The sequence below is a fragment of the Drosophila virilis genome, chromosome 2 (genome assembly GCF_030788295.1).
Source record: "Drosophila virilis strain 15010-1051.87 chromosome 2, Dvir_AGI_RSII-ME, whole genome shotgun sequence".
In the NCBI taxonomy this organism is placed as follows: Eukaryota; Metazoa; Arthropoda; class Insecta; order Diptera; family Drosophilidae; genus Drosophila; species Drosophila virilis.
In genome coordinates this window covers 28,476,466-28,493,798 of record NC_091544.1, presented here as the reverse complement: position 1 = coordinate 28,493,798, position 17,333 = coordinate 28,476,466, and the positions used below count along the sequence as shown (strand labels likewise).

General features: G+C 37.0%; 1 protein-coding gene across 3 annotated transcripts in view; it reads right to left on the bottom strand.

The window, feature by feature from the left end:
* Positions 1-17,333, bottom strand: part of LOC6632907 (patj homolog) — a 33,212-nt gene that overhangs the window by 8,747 nt on the left and 7,132 nt on the right. The gene's annotated exons all lie outside the window — the stretch shown is intronic.

Genomic DNA, 17,333 nt, shown 5'->3' with positions numbered 1-17,333 from the left:
CAAATGTTGCTCTATACATTTTTATACCCTGAACCTATTAAAAATGGGTATATTGGTAAGGGTATATTGTATTTGTGCAAAATCCAAATGTATGTAACAGGCATCTCCGACCCCATAAAGTATATATATTCTTGATCAGCATCAATAGACGAGTCGATCTAGCCATGTCCGTCCGTCCGTCCGTCCGTATGTATGAAGGCAAGGATCTCAGAACATAGTTTAAAAGTTTTTTGGGCAATTTTGGTAATTAATAAGAGTCAAGTGACCAAACTTGACATATAGCTTCTAAAATAGAATATATATGTGCATTTGATGTTGGAAGACTAGAATCTCTTACTTGTTTTTTTTTGCTAATGGGCTACATTTCAACATGAGCTTGAAACTTATCAAATGCAAAATGAAAAGCTTTATTCAACAATTTTCACACATTTGAATATAATGAATTATTCAAAATCGCTGATACGCCTTTATTAAAATTGTATGAAAATCAGTTTAAAAGCGGCTGGAAATAAATTTAACTTTTGGTTATGCAGCCTTGGACATTCATATTCCACACAGTTTTTTGAATTTACAGAAAAGATTCACAAGCATTGACATTGAGTAACTTCTGTGACTTCCCAGCTTTTACGGCTCGGGCTGTGTGTTGACTGCCAATCAGTCATTCACTCAGTCACGCAATTTTGTACATAGAGACATCAGGTGTTTGTCAGTTTTATCAGCTGTGCCCAACCAGCCCCATGGGCGAATCATTAAATCGCAATTATAACCCTTAACTTCCCCAATAGTTTGGGGCTTCAGTGAAAGCAACTTGTCACTCACTTGATTCAGTTTGTCAATAGAACGCTAGCTGGATAAATGAGAAATTTGGAGCTTCAAGGCGTTAGAAGAGTAGAGAAGTAGAGGGCATAAGAGTTAAATAGTTAAAATACGGACAAATTGATATAATGTCATAGCTGCTCCAAGCTGTGGCTCTGGCTGTGGCAAATACGAAAAGGTAACCTAATGACATTTTGATTACAATTGGAAATAACTTAACGCCAAAAATACATTTCAAGGGTTTCGATTTTCTGAAATGTCTTTCACTTGTTCCGAAAGACGGGCCTGCCTTCAGCCTTGAATGTTGCGGCAGGGATTATTGCAATTGTTTTATTGTCGTTGTTGTTGCTGTTTTCATGACTCTTGTCAGAGCGTTCATTGTGGCATTGCCTTGGCCATAAATTAAAGCCGCTCTAGTGTCCATCATGTTGAAATGCTTGCATTTTTCATAGCTTGCATTTCAATTTCATGGCCAGCCATTAAAATTGACAGCCAAACCAAACCAACAGACACACACACACACATATACAGACACACCCGTATATTTGTGTGTGTGTGCGTGTTCATAAATAGCTCGTTGATGTGGGTGAGCTAAGAGTGTGGTCGGTGTCCGCCATGGAACAGCATGCCGAAAGGCTTGCCAAAAAAGTAAAATATGTAAGTGGGCTGTGCCCGACTAGCAGATACCTCGAATACAGCGCCAAACCTGGTGTGCTTACTTCTATAGACACAGAAATCCGATCCTTATGTATCTTTTGGGAATTGTATGTGTGTTGATCCAAAAAACATACAATTGTAGGGACGGCATAAAAAATTATATATGCTTTAGCTATTATGAGCTTATTTATTTGATTTCATAGAAATGGGTCAAGTTATCAAGTACTCTAACAACATATTATTATATATATCAATATCGACATGCCGATATTATGCAAAGGAGAAAAGATATCGTCAAGAACTGTTAGGAGTAGATATATTTCAAATTTCAAATCTCTAGCTTTTATCGATTCCGAGCTCGAAGCGTTCATACAGGTGGTCAGACGGATGGATGGACATGGCTAAATCGACCAGCTGGTCTTCCTGCTCAAAAGTGAGCATACAGTATGGGCTTATTTCCTGTAACATACATTTGCACAGAAGCAATATACTCATTTGTGGCTATTTTCAATGAGTTGAGGGTATAAAAATGACAGGACTGGTTTATGGAGCCAAACTTTTTCTTTTCCGTTGGCCCTCCTCTTTTATTTTTATTGTTTGTTGGGCGCATATTTCGCAATCTGTGTCATTTTTTTTCGTACTTGCTGATGTCCTGCTTTAAAGCTCTTAAAAGCATGTTGCATAATTTAAGCAGTGGCGGGTGTCTAAATTGTTTTAATGTTTTCGCCTTGGCGCTGAAAAGTATGCTACAGTTGTCACATTATGGAAGTTTTCTGTTTGAGTTGTCTTTAGTGTATGTGTGTGTGTGTGTGTGTGTGTGTAGCAGCTGGTAGTGTAGCTGTCAGGCCTTAGGCATGCAAAAAAAAAAAAAAATAAAAAACGCGCGATACCAGGTTCTAAATCGCCAACTGAACGTATGACTGGATTATGTCTGCGAGCATGACTTGCAATATATTTGTATACGTATATTTTGTATATGTATTCCTGATCAGTTTGTCCGACCGAAGTGTTAAAGCTTTTGATTGGACATGACCCAGAGCAATAAAAATGCCAAGTGTCATTTAATTGGCACTGACGACCTGCGGCTAATTGTCGCATAAGCCAACTTTGGCCCGCACGCGTGTTAACGGCTGCCTTTCACAATGCCCCCACGCGCATGGCCCGAAGCTTAGTGCCACCATGTCAGCAATAAATTGTAATATTGAATTTAACTTTAACTTTAAGTAAACTTTATAATTAATGAAATTCGCATAATAAATGAATTTAAATATGATAATGAAGCACGAGCACAGCAGCTGGCAGTGCGCTGGTCGACGCGGTTGGGGTGGACTGCTTAGTTAAATGATTTTAGTACAGCATTTAATGTTCAACGAGGCGTGCACACAGACACAGGCACACACACACACACACACACACACACACACACACACACACGCATACATAACAACAGGTGAGAACAACAACAACTGACAATGACAACAAGACAATTTAATGCGGCTCACATGAATTTAATTTGCGTTAAATCAATTCCAATTTGCAGATTCAAAGAAGCGGAAAAGAAAATCAGCCGCTGTAAAGACACGATATTGGGTTATCCTGTAAATAAATAATACGCTAATATACATATATGTGTGCATCAGAGTAGAGTGCCCAACAAACGTTTGCATTGGTTCAGTTCACGGTTCGAACGAGCGGTTTGGCTCGTGAACCAGCTATTCCACGTTTATGAACCTAGGTTTGTATAATTGATAATGAACTAATGAATGTCTTAACAGATTATAAATTAGTTTCATGGCTAATAAAATATTTATATTCCGGTACCAAACCGTTTCGGTTCAAACTCTTTTTGTAGCGTATATGTGTTTTTTATATCAAAAAAGTTCTCTCTTTCCGTTTCCGTGAATATTAGATTTAAAAAATTCATTTTTATTTCAAATGACAAGTTTTCAATTAATAATTTTAGCAAATTATATAAATTGAAATTATATATATAGAAGCATATGCTATATAAAGTAGGACATGCTACTCCCTGATGTCTTTTGCTTTATGCAGAACGTGTATAATAACCGTTGCTAGCAAGTTTATGGCTACAGGGTATAATAAAAAGCCAACTGAACAAAGCATCATCACGGATTGTTGACAGTGTCATTGTGGCTATGGTTAATGGCAATTGTTACTGTTCCAGGCAAATCATGCAATATAAATCCTTTAAAATACAAAACAACTAAACAAGCCGAAAAAGTTCCCAACACAACATATTCGCATATTCCCAGCTTTGGCTCTGATTTACTGTGCCATATGAACCATATCATATTGGCTGACTGCCTGTTTGCATGTGGCGCTTTGTATTGTGCAAACACATACTCGTACACAGACAGAAAGAGAGAGAAGTGGGGGAGAGAGAGAGAGAGAGACAGAGACCCTGAGTGGCAACAAATAATAGAATTTGTCTGGTTTTAAGCATGACAGGCACAAGAGGCAGAATAATGTGCACGGCAAGCGAGGCGCAACCGAAACCCATTTCCTTATACAGCAGCCACTCCTGCCGCCTCTTAATGTACGAGTTGTGGCTCCCTGTGCGACAGCCTCACCTAACCGTAGGCCCAATATCATCATCAATCAAGCCGAACATATCAGATGTGCATTCACAAATACTGAGTATACAGACTTCTATGTGTATCTTGTGGGGGGCTTTTGCAAACGATGCTCTTGGGCTCACAAATTTGTTAGCGCAAATGGGAGCTGACTTTTGTGCCTTTAAGAATGCATCAAGTTAACTCTATATTTAATTTTATTGAAATGCATAATTACATTAGCTTCACTTTTTGTTTTAATCAATAGGTCAAGAAAATTTTATTTGGTTTATATCTAATCAGATAAGACAAGGCCTTGATAAATTCAAACCTAGATTATATTTTGGAGCATACTTCACAGATCATCTTCAAGGACTGAAAAACTATTGATAGAATCGATTTGATCAGTACTGTTAATACTTTTCGATATATATACACGGTTATATAAAGCATCGATAGTAAAAAAAAAAAAAAACGTCATCTGTGTCATTAACATCATATAGTATAGTTTTGTAATTATGGGTAATTAAAATTAACGGTTACATTAAGTAGGATTTCGTTCCCTAATTATTAAGTTAGCTTTTAGTGTAAATCTGGCTGTTCATAGTGCATATAGAAATATTTGAATTGAACAACAAATTCGCCACCGTGTCCTGCTCTTAATATAGAGTTCTTTTCATGGAACTATCCATTCACATTGTCGTAAAGCACTTTGTTCATTTAAACTACAATTTGATATGTACCCTTAAATTGCGTTCCAAGTAAAACCCATTAATAAACAAGGGCCTTATGCACTCAGACTTAAAATATATAGTAATAATAATCGTTTGGTAGCTCTAAGGTAGTTCCAACACGTTTTCTGGCCCACTCCGGCCAACTGGTTCACCAGAATGTGCACTTAAAAATGTTGTTGCCTACTTTGAGAGTGCAGTTGGCGCTGACAAATGCCTTTGGGGGCCTAACTATGCAAATGTGGAGCTCAAAGCGGCCTTATGGCCAGTCACGTGGTAATTGAATCGTGCTACGAATTGTAAGCGAATTGTAATGCGTCCGCCATGCCCGCATGCCTGCCAACCTGCCTTAGGCTCAGCGCAGCCATTAGAAAAGTGCACGAGGTACATATGTATTTTGCATGGATGGGTGGTAGTCAGGGTGTACGGGGTTGGGATTAAGGTTGGGGTTGGGGCAGGAGTCGAGTTTGCAAGCGACATTTCAATGCTTTCAACGCACACGCAAACTAACAAACAAACAAATATCATTACAGCGACTTACATATGCAAACGGCTGGCTGACAGCACATAAAATAAGTATATGCACACTCGGAAGGATATGAAAGCCGGTGACGACAACGCATATACATAAAAGATGAAGAAGAACTGCATATAAATAGTTGTATGACAAAATGCAGAGAGCAGAGTGCAGTGGGGAGGAGCTGCCCCACCAGCTGCAGAGCCAGAGGAGCAGGAACTGGCGACATCTGCGGCTGCGATTCTCAAGTGGTTGTACGCGGGCGCCCGCTTTGATCGAACTTGCCGTGGCGTATACGTAATTTATGCATATAAATACACGAGTACATTCTCTCAAACACATACACACACACGCACTATTGTGATATTTGCAATCGCATACATCTTCATTCAATATGTATGCATGTATTTTCGCGTTGATAGCCAAGAAGAGCAACAAAAACACCAGCAACAACCACGAGAGCTGTGAAATAACATTACGAACAATAAATGTGAAAGTGCTTCACAGTGAGTTAAAAAGTTAAAATCAACAAAAACCCATGTACAAAAACGCATAAATGGAAATGATGTGTGCTTCCAGCCTTTATTTTATATCCTTTTCAGCTTAAAGCATCGACTGATGCTCTGTACCCAAGATTTTAAAACAAACACAACAAATGTATTCAATGGCTTGGATTAATTTTTTAAATATATAACGATTAGTGAACTTTTCATATTTAAAGTACTTCATTTTATTCTAAATATTGTTTTGAGTTCCAGCTTAAATTCGGCCTTTCTTTAGATTTTAGCCTTGATAAGACTATTAATCTGCTTTGCGATTGAAAGAGATCTTTTAGAGCAAGTTTGGACCTGAATTCAAATTTAGTAAGAATAAATCAAAACAGTTGACAAGCGCATCTGTCGATAAAAACTGATTGCAATAAGAATATACTGACCTGACTCACAGTATTTTCTCTTGAATTGAAATTTATTATGTTTTATTTCAAATATGTTTTTACAGTTCCTCAAGTCAAAAACAAAAATTATTGATTTAAATCACAGTTCGAACCAGCGCCCTACCAGATAAGCGTACTGTTTGTAATTGCATTGGGCATTGAGACGAGTCGGAGACACTTTTTGTTATTCCCCCCAATTGATAGGGTTTTAGCAGTGGGTAGCTGTCAGCTGCAAGGTTTTTAGTAATTCTTTTTTGTTTGCCTTGTAAATGCAAATCCCATTGCACTTTACAAGTTGCCGTTAGCCGGCGGCAGCTGCTACTCCATCAGTTTTGCTCTTCTATTGACAACAGCCTTCACTTTGAGCCGGCACGAGAATGGGAGATGTGGCTGCAGGCCCAATAAGAAGTGGAACGGAAGAGGGCTTCAACTGCATTTGAGCGGTAATCTTTGCATGCACAATTCGCTTTCAATGCGTGTGTGTGCACAACCTATCTGGCCATTTGCAGTGGCTGAATACATTTTGCCAGAGCATGCTGAGCAAACAAACTGGCAGCAAAGAGGGCCAACGATTTGATCAGCAATTAACTGGAGCTGCTGAAGGTACAAAATGCCCTAAATGCGAAACACGCATGGAAATCCATATGTTGCTAATAGTTCTGCCAGGATTTAGTTAATCCGTCTGTTCAAAATCGAAGGGCCTTCAGCCGTTCATGAGTGTACAGCGAATCGGTTGGGGTGCGCGTGTGACTATTTGATGAGTGTGTGGACGTATATAAAATCAATTGTAATTTAAATTTAGAACCGTGCAGCTTAGCTTAAGATGCCTGCCACGTAAATTACTAATTCGGGTACAAAAATAAAAATACCTTGCCCTTTTAAATATAGAATCAACTCCCAGAGTTCATTGATATTTGTGCATTGCTCGGGCAGATTCTAGAAAAATCGCATGTTATAATTTCCATCTTACAATCAATATACATTTTTTTATGCACTTTCGTTAAAAAATTGGCGCTTATAAGTTTTATTTAAGGTAATTTGGCAAAGTCACGGCGTTATTTTAATAAAGTTTATTAAGCATGAACGATAAAGCGATTGCAATAAATAACTGTTTGAGTAATTGCCATTAAATGACACTGCGAAAAATCAAAAACAGACATCAAATTTAATATTTTCATGACTCATAATCTGAGCTGCAAACGCGAGCAGCTTTTGTTTAAGACACAAATGCAATGCAACAGCAGACACTGCTCTTTTCATACTCTTGTAAAGGGTATTATAATATTGTCTTGAAATGTTGACATATTTCAGATCACATAAATTATATTTACTCTTGTTCAGTAATAACAAACAGGTGGATGCAAACGTGTTTGTCTGTCTGTTTCTGTGCAAACTAATCTCTCAGGTTCGCTTCTCTGTTGCAGACATTGTCGTCCTGATCAGAGCACTATATATACATATATGTAGCTATCTGCCATATGAGCGATCGGTCGATAATTATTCACCAAACCCTGCATTTTTGTTCTCTTCTATTCTTCTAACAAAAGAAAAACAGCTACATGTCTGCAAGGGTATTCAATTTTCGTCGTGCCGAATTTAACCGTGCCTTCCTGTTTTAAGATTCAATGGAGTTAACGTGAGGCTTGGGAATTCAGCTGGGATTATTATAGGGCTGACTACCTGCAGCTGCAAAAACACGCACCCGGAATGACCATAAAGCATTAACAAGCTTGCAATGGAGCTGCCAGAGTTGCACGCGTTTATGATTATTACTTGTATATACACATGGTAACACTCTCTCACACACACACACACACCAACACACACGCACACACACCAACACACACGCACACCCACAAATTGCGTCACGGATTACGGAATGAGTGTAATTAAATATGAACACATATGTTTTCCTTTGTTTTCCAGTGTTTTTCACTGACAGAAAATCAATAAAAACAATGTCAGAGTAACAGCCCAGCCTGAGCCAGAGCCAACTCAAGCCAAGCCAGGCACTTCGCATTTTATTTACCATATTTATTAAGAGACATGGCAACAATGGCAACAACATCAAGTAGTTTATAATTTAAGCGCATTAGGTAAATCAGTTCATGAATATAAGCCGTCAAATATTAATAACACGACCTACTAAGACGGTTACAAATCTAGTGACAAAAACATGAGTTGAGCGGAGGGTAAGAGGGCGCGTGCCTTTCAGCTAGAAATGAGTGCGTGTGGAAGTTATTCAACACGAAAAGGAATGATTAAACATTTAACCAGCACTGAAAAGTTTGGATTTGTTAGTAATGAGAAGTATTTGAAGAAAAGAATTTGACAGCACAACTCGAAATTTTAAAATGTTAACCAACAATTAGACATACAAACTGCTTAAGCTACTTTTAAGGATTTTATGTTTTTTGTGGACACTCGAGAGCACAGTACACACAACTGTTTCGTGTCACGGTCCCATCTTCCGTTTGTTAGTGTAAGGCTATGGCATATGGAATGTACATTGAATGCGTCACAGCAAGGGCTGCGGCTGTTTCTGGGTCTCCTGTGCGTCAGCTCTTAATATTTTATGTATTTTTAAGGCGCTCGTTGGCCCCGTCACTTGCCGCACGCGTAATCACGGTCTTAACGATCTTAAATCGCGGACATGGGCATATTAACAGCACAGGGCGTGTGTCAGCGACCAGATTAAAATCAACAAAAGCCACTCAATATTGCTGCTGATGATGAAAATTCGAGCACTTGTCTCAGGAACTGCCAAAAAGAAAAAATTAAACGCTGTCAGTGACGCACCAAATATAGCTGGGCAAATAACAAGCGGATAACAAGCTCATTCTCGACGCACTCGCGATTGCAGCGAGTGTGCCTCAAGTGGCAGCTGAGGACGCGCAAATTTGGCAAGTCAATCTGAAAGGGATATCCATGAAAATGGGAAAAATTACATTAAATTTTTTGTGCAAATACAGGCTTTCCCGATGCCATAAATATATACATATATACTTCCCACTTGGGTGCACATTGTATCTTATGAGTCAGGCCATATTTTTTCTCTATATATTGAGCAACAACTAGCCAACTGCCCGGGAGAGTTTTTATTGTAAATATTGTTCAGGCGAGTCGAAGATTATATGAGCCTAAAGACATGAAATATCGAATTAATTCATTCAAAATCGATATATATCGATTCGCAGACCATATTCATAGATAGCTTTTAAGAGCTTAACTAATTTTTGATTCCTTTACGATTTAAAAGACCAGCTTTTCTTTTTTGAGGGTAAGAATTTGTCTTAAAACGGGTATCTACGAGTCGGGCACTCCCAACCAGAGCACTCTTACTTGTTCATGTTGTTGTTGTAGTTGTAAAGAAAAGTTGCATGCAACTTAGTGCTTCTTCCCTTAAACATACACACACACACACACACACTCAAACAAGCTGCTTGTTGTGCTCTGTTGTTTCTTCATTTTGTAGTCTTGTAACCATGGCTCCATCAACTGTTGGCGTTGTAGCAGCAACAGCAGCAGCTGCACTTGCAACACAATTGTTGCATTAAATAAATGTTTTGTATTCCAAGCGCCATACGCAAACGTTTCCATCTCCACAATATGTAGAGCGCGTCTAAGGCACAAAGACGTTGATAGATTTCCATATATCCCAGTAAATATGCATGTATATCAGTGTGTGTGTGTGTGTGTGTGTGTGTGTGTGTGTGTGTGTGCGGACATGCTCGCATGCATGCCACAATGGCAACTGCTCTAAGAAAATAACTGGGGACGTGTTTGCGGTGTCTAGTAGCACTCACAATGGCTTTTAATGAGTTTTTGTTCTGGCGTAATTATTTTTTTGCACCAGTTGCAAGTCTGCACTTATAATCAGCATGTGGCAAAGTGATAGGGAGAATGTCTCTAGTTGGTGGACACAAAAACAAAATCCAGGCATTTCAATAGAGCTGACAAAAAAGGTTCAACGACATCAACTTACAAATGCGATTATATGTGATATATGAAGGTACTCAGCAAGCTGTACGAAGATATATTCTTTGTTTGAATTCAATGCACTCTATGAAACGCATTAAGAAGATATATGTATATTTACATAGCTTACTTCTTACTATCAATCTCACTATTCAAACGAAATGCACTTTAAGGAAAAGGTCAAACTATTGAAGTTCTATGCACATAACACATTTTAAGGATATATCATTAAGTTAGTGTATTTGTTTTTAAAGTGGTCGCTCTCAAAGCACAAGGCTTAGAATTTAGAAATTGTTTTTGATTAAATTATTTTTATTTGTTAGACAGGCCCACAGCGTGTCTTGTGTGCATGGCGTGTCTTTAGTCATATGACAAAAATTTCATAATTTGTTAAAATTATTATAAAAAGTTTTGGTTTCTATATCAGAAAATTCGTCTAGAAACTTAAAATTTTATACATAAATTCTCGTTAGCACAAGCAGATGATATCTCTTACATAATATTGATAAATATAAAATATATATAAACATACCTATACAAAAATTATTATATATAGTATCGTATAGTTTTACTCCATCAAGTTACTTTAGAGATGAAGTAATTAAATAACATTTCTTCAAAAAAAAAATCTCAAAAATCAAGTCATACATTAAAAACCTGATTCTAAACTCTACAAAATTCCTAATAGAAAATTTTCGGAGTGGGAATCTTTCATTAAACGCAAGCATATTTAACGTTCATTTTTGCCACATTAGCCTACTTTATAGTTAAGGAACATTTATGTTTTAGAATATCCAAAAATTATGCAAAACATGCAAATGCACTAAATTATTTTATGACTCATATTAGAAAGGAGCGTAGAATGCACAAAATGCAACACAAAATGTAATTGTTGCACAACAAAAAGCCAAATGCATTAATCACACACAAGTTAAGCTCAAATAGTGCGTTGTTGTGATTATTGTTGTTATTTTGCTATTTACATTATGGGATTTACATTTATTGCACAGAACATTTGCTGAACGCTGTCCACATTATTAGTGGTAAAAACGTTTTATGTAATTTCCTACACCTCTTCCTCTCAGCCCCCCCACACCATTTAGCACGCCCCTGGCAAATTGTCTGCCAGTCAATTATGCGATTGTTTACATTAATTTGACAACAAATTGCATTTGATTTAAAATGCAACGTTCGCACAATAGAAACACAATCAAGCGAAACAATTCCTCGAGCCGATTTGCAGGCAGACAGGCAGTTGTAAACAGTAAACAATTTGGGCATTTTGCTGATTTTAAAAGCGCATCGTATGTTTTCTTAATTAAAATGTTATTAAAATCAACGACATTCACAACATCAATATCAACATCAACGTGCACGTCAACGCTGACAGCAACTGCCAAACATTTTTCGGTTTTGGCCAAATCAAATTATGGCTCTGACACGTTATGTGGGCGTGCAAATCGTGACTAGTCGAATAACTAGCTAATTGGGTTTGCTATAAACATTGTTTTTCACTCTCATGAACCCAGTTTTTGTTTCGAAAACAAAAATAATGACACCCGTATGTATTCCCCATTAAATCTGTCATTTATGCTGACATTTATAACCGTGTAGATATTTCCCTTTTGCAGATATGTGAGTATTGCGAAGCTCGTAAATGCAGAGTTTGATGAAAACATCTGGGAAAACAGTATATATTTTAATAACCTTCTTTTCGACCGATCGTTTCTATGGCAGCTATAAGATATAGTGGGAGCATAGTAAAACATAAACAACACAAAGATAAATGCCGATGTTGGGTAAGAAACCTTTATAAACAAGTGTTCCTACTTTTCGATCAATCGTTTCCAAGGCAGCTATAATATATAGTGTTCCGATCCAGGCGCATCAGACATAAGTATGTACTGCCTGCTACAGAAACTAAAGCCTATGCAAAGTTTCAGACGATTGTTTTAAAAGAGAGACTAGTTCTCATAGAAGTAAAAGGACGGACAGCTCGGCTGATGATGCTGGTCTAAAATATATATACTTTATAGGCGTCTCATTCTATGCGTTAGACATTTCGTGGCCGAATTATAATACTCTCTACAGGCATAAAAAAAGAGCAACAAATTTGGATTTCTGCGTTAATCGTATGGTAAATAATTCGCTGTCATCGCTTTCATCTCTAATTTGAATTTTTAGGCTTCGACGCGTTATTCAAATTATAAATAATTCTCATTAAAAACCAATTAATTTTAAGCCAGAGAAGCAACCACAAAATTTGCAATTTCATATAAATCTTGTTGTTTTTTGTTTTCAGGGATTACAATTAAGCAGTGTAAGCACAATTATGTTTATAATTAAAGACTTTTCAATCTACACACCTTTATAGGTATTGCAAATATTGCAAATGGTGTTGTGTAAAGAGACAAATCGATTATCAACTAAAGACTTTGGTATATAATGTATGCAGCCCATTTTTATTGCTGCATGCATGTTGTATCCATACAAATAAATTGCCAAAGGAGCTAGGAGATTGTATTGCGGACTATACTTGACTAAGGGATACGAGTGCATGCTTAGACGAAGCTCCTAGATATTCCACCCACAAGTGTGGAAAATGTACGGAAACTTATTTATTTGCTTTTAAGCTTATTGGAAAACATTTTGGAAATACCGCACGCTATTGTAAAAAATAGTTTATTTTTCGGCTTCAAGCTCATTATTAAAGCACTTTGAGAATTCCACCCGCTATTGTGAAAAATATGCGGAAAAAGTTCATCGTTCGGCTTCAAGTGCTAAAGCTCTTCATTATAGGAAAAAACGAACAAATCTATCAACGATTTTTGAAGTGTATAGCACGGGACAAAAGTGGGTGGAAAACTTAGAATTTAACTTTTGGTTTTTCAGTCGAACGACTTCAAGCCATTTTTGTGAATCAATCTAAAATATAGCACAAGACGTGGGATTTTAGGGTAAATTTCAATTTCCCAGGCAAGATAAAGGAATACTACATATATATAGATCGTAATTGAAAACTCTTGGGGTTTTTCTGGTCTTGTGCACAAATTTGATTTTTAGAAAATTTGTGGCTTACCGCTAAAAAGAATTATGTACTATGAATAATAAATGTGTAAAATATGCACTGTACTTGTGCATGTTTTTAGTCTATGGGCGAGTACATAAAATATACTTTTTTAGCTGTTGCAGAGTAATTTAATTACCCTGCTCATAAGGTATCACGCAAACAGGGTATAATACTGTTGAAACTAAGCATGTAACAGATAGAAGAAGAAGGCGAATGAAACGGACAACATTTTCCATTAAAATATCTTAATTGTTAATTCAGCTAAAATGCTATAATAATAAATAAAATAAATTAAGTATGCTGATACGAAATAAATCATTTTAAAACACAAACTCAGCTATTTGTTAAGTCATCCTACCACTTAGTACAGGGTATCTCCAATTTTTTACCTCGCTTCAGTTGTACGTAGTATATGTAGAAAACACACGAATCGGATGACCACCGGGCATCCCCCTGGGGGAAAGAGGTTTGGGTAGCAATTTTATTTTGTTACGCGCGCCATGCAATAGCGAAAATTATTGTTTTCAATTTTCAACACTTTTAATAGCCAATTAATTAAATGGCCAAACAACAACAAATAAAGGTATATAGTTTCGCATATGTATGTGTGTGTGTGTGTGCTTGTGCACATGTCTGGTAAAAATTTACCGAGCCCGGCAGCAAACAATTTTTTCATAATTGCTGTGCGAGACTTTATTATTTGTGGGGCAGCTGCTGGACAATAGACTCAATTGTTTCATGGACCGGGTAAAACAAAAAAAAAATATATATATAAATAAAAATCGTTATCCAGCGCCGGTCACATAAATCATGAAGGCATTAATATACAATGCCAAAATGAAAGGCCGAGTCGGCAAACTCGAGCACATAATTTATGCTCTTAACAATTGCAAATTATGATTTTTTAAACAAATGTCAGATGTATCGTAAATAATAAACGAGGGGCTAAAGCCGTCAGGGGAGGAGGGCATACCAAAACACTCACTCAATTAACAAAATTACTATTAAAGGGATTTTGCGAGACACCTCCCAACACACGCACACACAGAGACACACACACACACTTGGGGAGAGCTTAATGCGTAGCTTGTTGACCCCCTTAGGATTAGTAGCAAATTGTTGTCTGTCCTCAGCAGGTCGGGCCAGAACGAATGCCAAAACTCAGAGACAAGGACAAGCAACAACTACAGTGCATCTTAAAAGTCTCGTCAAAGTTTCGTATTTACTTCTATGCATGAATTATTTATGGGTACAAAAACCAAGCTGTCTGCTCCCTGGACAAAACTTGCTCGGTTAATGTACCCGGGCAAGCGTTGTTCTTGCTGTTGTTGTGGTTTGTTGTTGTCGTGTGTTAGGTGCCAAAAAGTACATTGGGTGAGTAGGTGTATTAAAAACTTTTCAGCATAGTCATATGTTGAGGCATTCTAAAAGAACTGACTGAGGTCTCGCCCAAGCACCAGCTGGAAGTTCGCCTTTAAAAGCTGTTTCTTATGCAAGACAACCTGCCGAATATGACATACTCTTACAAACATAAGGCAGCTGCGTGTTAAACTAGCTTATCAGAATTAGTTGCCTTTCCTCATGATGCAAAATATAAATATATAAAACAACCATGATGTTATCTTGGACTTTAGGTATTTGGGATACTGCCTGTCGAACTGCGTTCGACTTAAGGAGTGCCTGCCTTATGATATGTGAATTTGTGTTCTATCCATCAAGCTATGTGTGACTTAACGACTATGTACTGTGGACCCATGCCATCTCCGTCTCTCTCCGTCTGGCCGCTGAGCTGACCAGCAAAACAAGTCTCAAAAGTCTTCACCCCAGAGACTAAAGACGTATGCACCCTACCAATCAGCCTGTCATAATTCGAATTGAAGTCAATGCCTACAATCCCCATCTGCTTTCGGTCTTTTTTAAACGCACACGACCGAATATACTATTATTGATTGTACAAATTCTAGACAGAAGTCAATTTTTAATGTTTGTTCCAACAAAAGCTAAAATGATAAACAACGATTTTAAAATAAAAATATATTTATGCCAAAATGTTAAAAATATAAAAAATATTTACAATTGAGCTAAGTGAACGTAGCTTACAAATATAAGAAAAATTTTTATTCAAGAAATCTAATTTCTGTTGATTCTTGTAAACAAGAAATAGTTCGTTTTTATTAAATGTTTCGTAACTGTCGTAACTGTGAAAAATGTTTAAGAAAACTCGAAATAAAATATATATAAATGTGTTTGGGAGCATTTCCGTTGCAGGCATACGATATGCGGCTAAAACTGTCTTTTAATACAGGAAAAACTCTCTTGGGCGTACACCTACGGTAGAACTTCTTTGCCCTAGCAATGGAGAAGCTTCAAGGGTTTTCTTTTCTAGAAAAAGGAAAGCATAAAAAATATTAAAATCAAAAAATATTTGAGAGGTCCGCACGTTGACGGAGGTTTGACTGTAAAATACAGCGAAAATGTCTACAAAACTTAATATAAATAAATGCCCAGCTATATTTAAAAAAAAATGTACTTCCTAACAAAATTCGAAAACCCTCGCTGCAGAGTGTATCACAACTAAAGTGTGCAATGAAAAGTTTTGCGGGTTGTGCCACAGATTCTTTGAGAAAACTTTTCCACCTGGCTCGCTTTGAGCAGAGGTCACCCGCCCACCGGAGCAACTGAAGGTGTGCAATCAAAGCATATTAGAGGACAACAAGTGGCTGACAAAAGCGCAAAGAGCCGACGTCGTTGTCAGCAGTTGGACAAACAAACACTCGAACGAACGGATGACACTCCCCAGAGAACGCACTCGGTCATTGTTTTCTCTTTTTTTATTTTTTGGTAGGCACGAATATGAACATGGCTTTCAAAGGGTATGAGTGCTATAAATTTGACAGGCCCACACCATAAAAGGGTTGAAGCTTGCCAAAAGTGGGCCGTGAGAGCGGGGCGTTGTTTTGACCAGCAATTAAATAAAGGCTCAAAAAGCGCCACCAAGACAAAAGCAGTGAAAGGCAGCCACATTGAAGAAGGGTCCATTGAAGTGGCAGCATTTGTCACTGACAGACGTTTTGGGCTCACAAAATGTAAAAGAGAAAGAATCTGTTAAATTCATAAAAAGTTAAGGAAAACTCGCAAGGAAATTGACGACAGCTGCTTGAAGATACAATTCAATGATGCCGCAGGCAAACGCAATGCCAATCGTATTCATATTATTTGGCTCTAGGCAACAGGTGCAACACGCGGACGATTAATTTTGGCAGAGCTGCCTATTACAATTCTCGTTTCTCTGTCAAACTTTTAACTTGGCTTGAAAAAACAAAACAAAAATTAAACATTCTTAAAAGGTTTTATTCGCACGACTCAGAAAAGGCCTTTAAGTTTTAACGTTTCAGCTTAAGTTTTTTACTTTAAATTTGATTTTTTTCAATAATAATATTAATTTTGGATATTTATGTGATTGCAAACAGATTTAATTGTTTTAACGCATTCAGATAAAACATAAGCCACATGCACTTATATGTGGTATTTATTTTGTTTATTTTTAATTGATTTATATTATTGTTTTTTGTTTCCAAGCCTGATTTACATTTAATCTACTTTATTTTATATTTTTGTATGAACGTGAGTAAGCATTAATATTTGCTTAGCAAAGTTATTTATTTTCTTTTTAAATAATTTTATTCTGAAGTGGACCGTGTCAAAACCGAATCTGGCGCAAAAGCAAAAAATACTTAATAAATATGAATTTTTTTGTTGATAATAAAAAAATTGTTTTATATATACTTTACAGTGTTTTTTTTCTGACTGTTGCATAAGCTTAGACAATTGCATAATACCATTCTATCTGTTTATATGAGTACAGGGTATACAAAAATAGCTGTGCTTGAAAATTGATGATTTCACTGACTTTGTCAAAGGACAATATGCTAAATTTTAGATTGATTATTGTACAAAGAAAATTAATTGTTGTAAAAGAAAAATAAGTAAGAGGTTCTAGTCGGGAGCTCCCGACTAGGAGATACAAATGTATATATTATATTTTGGAAGCTATGTG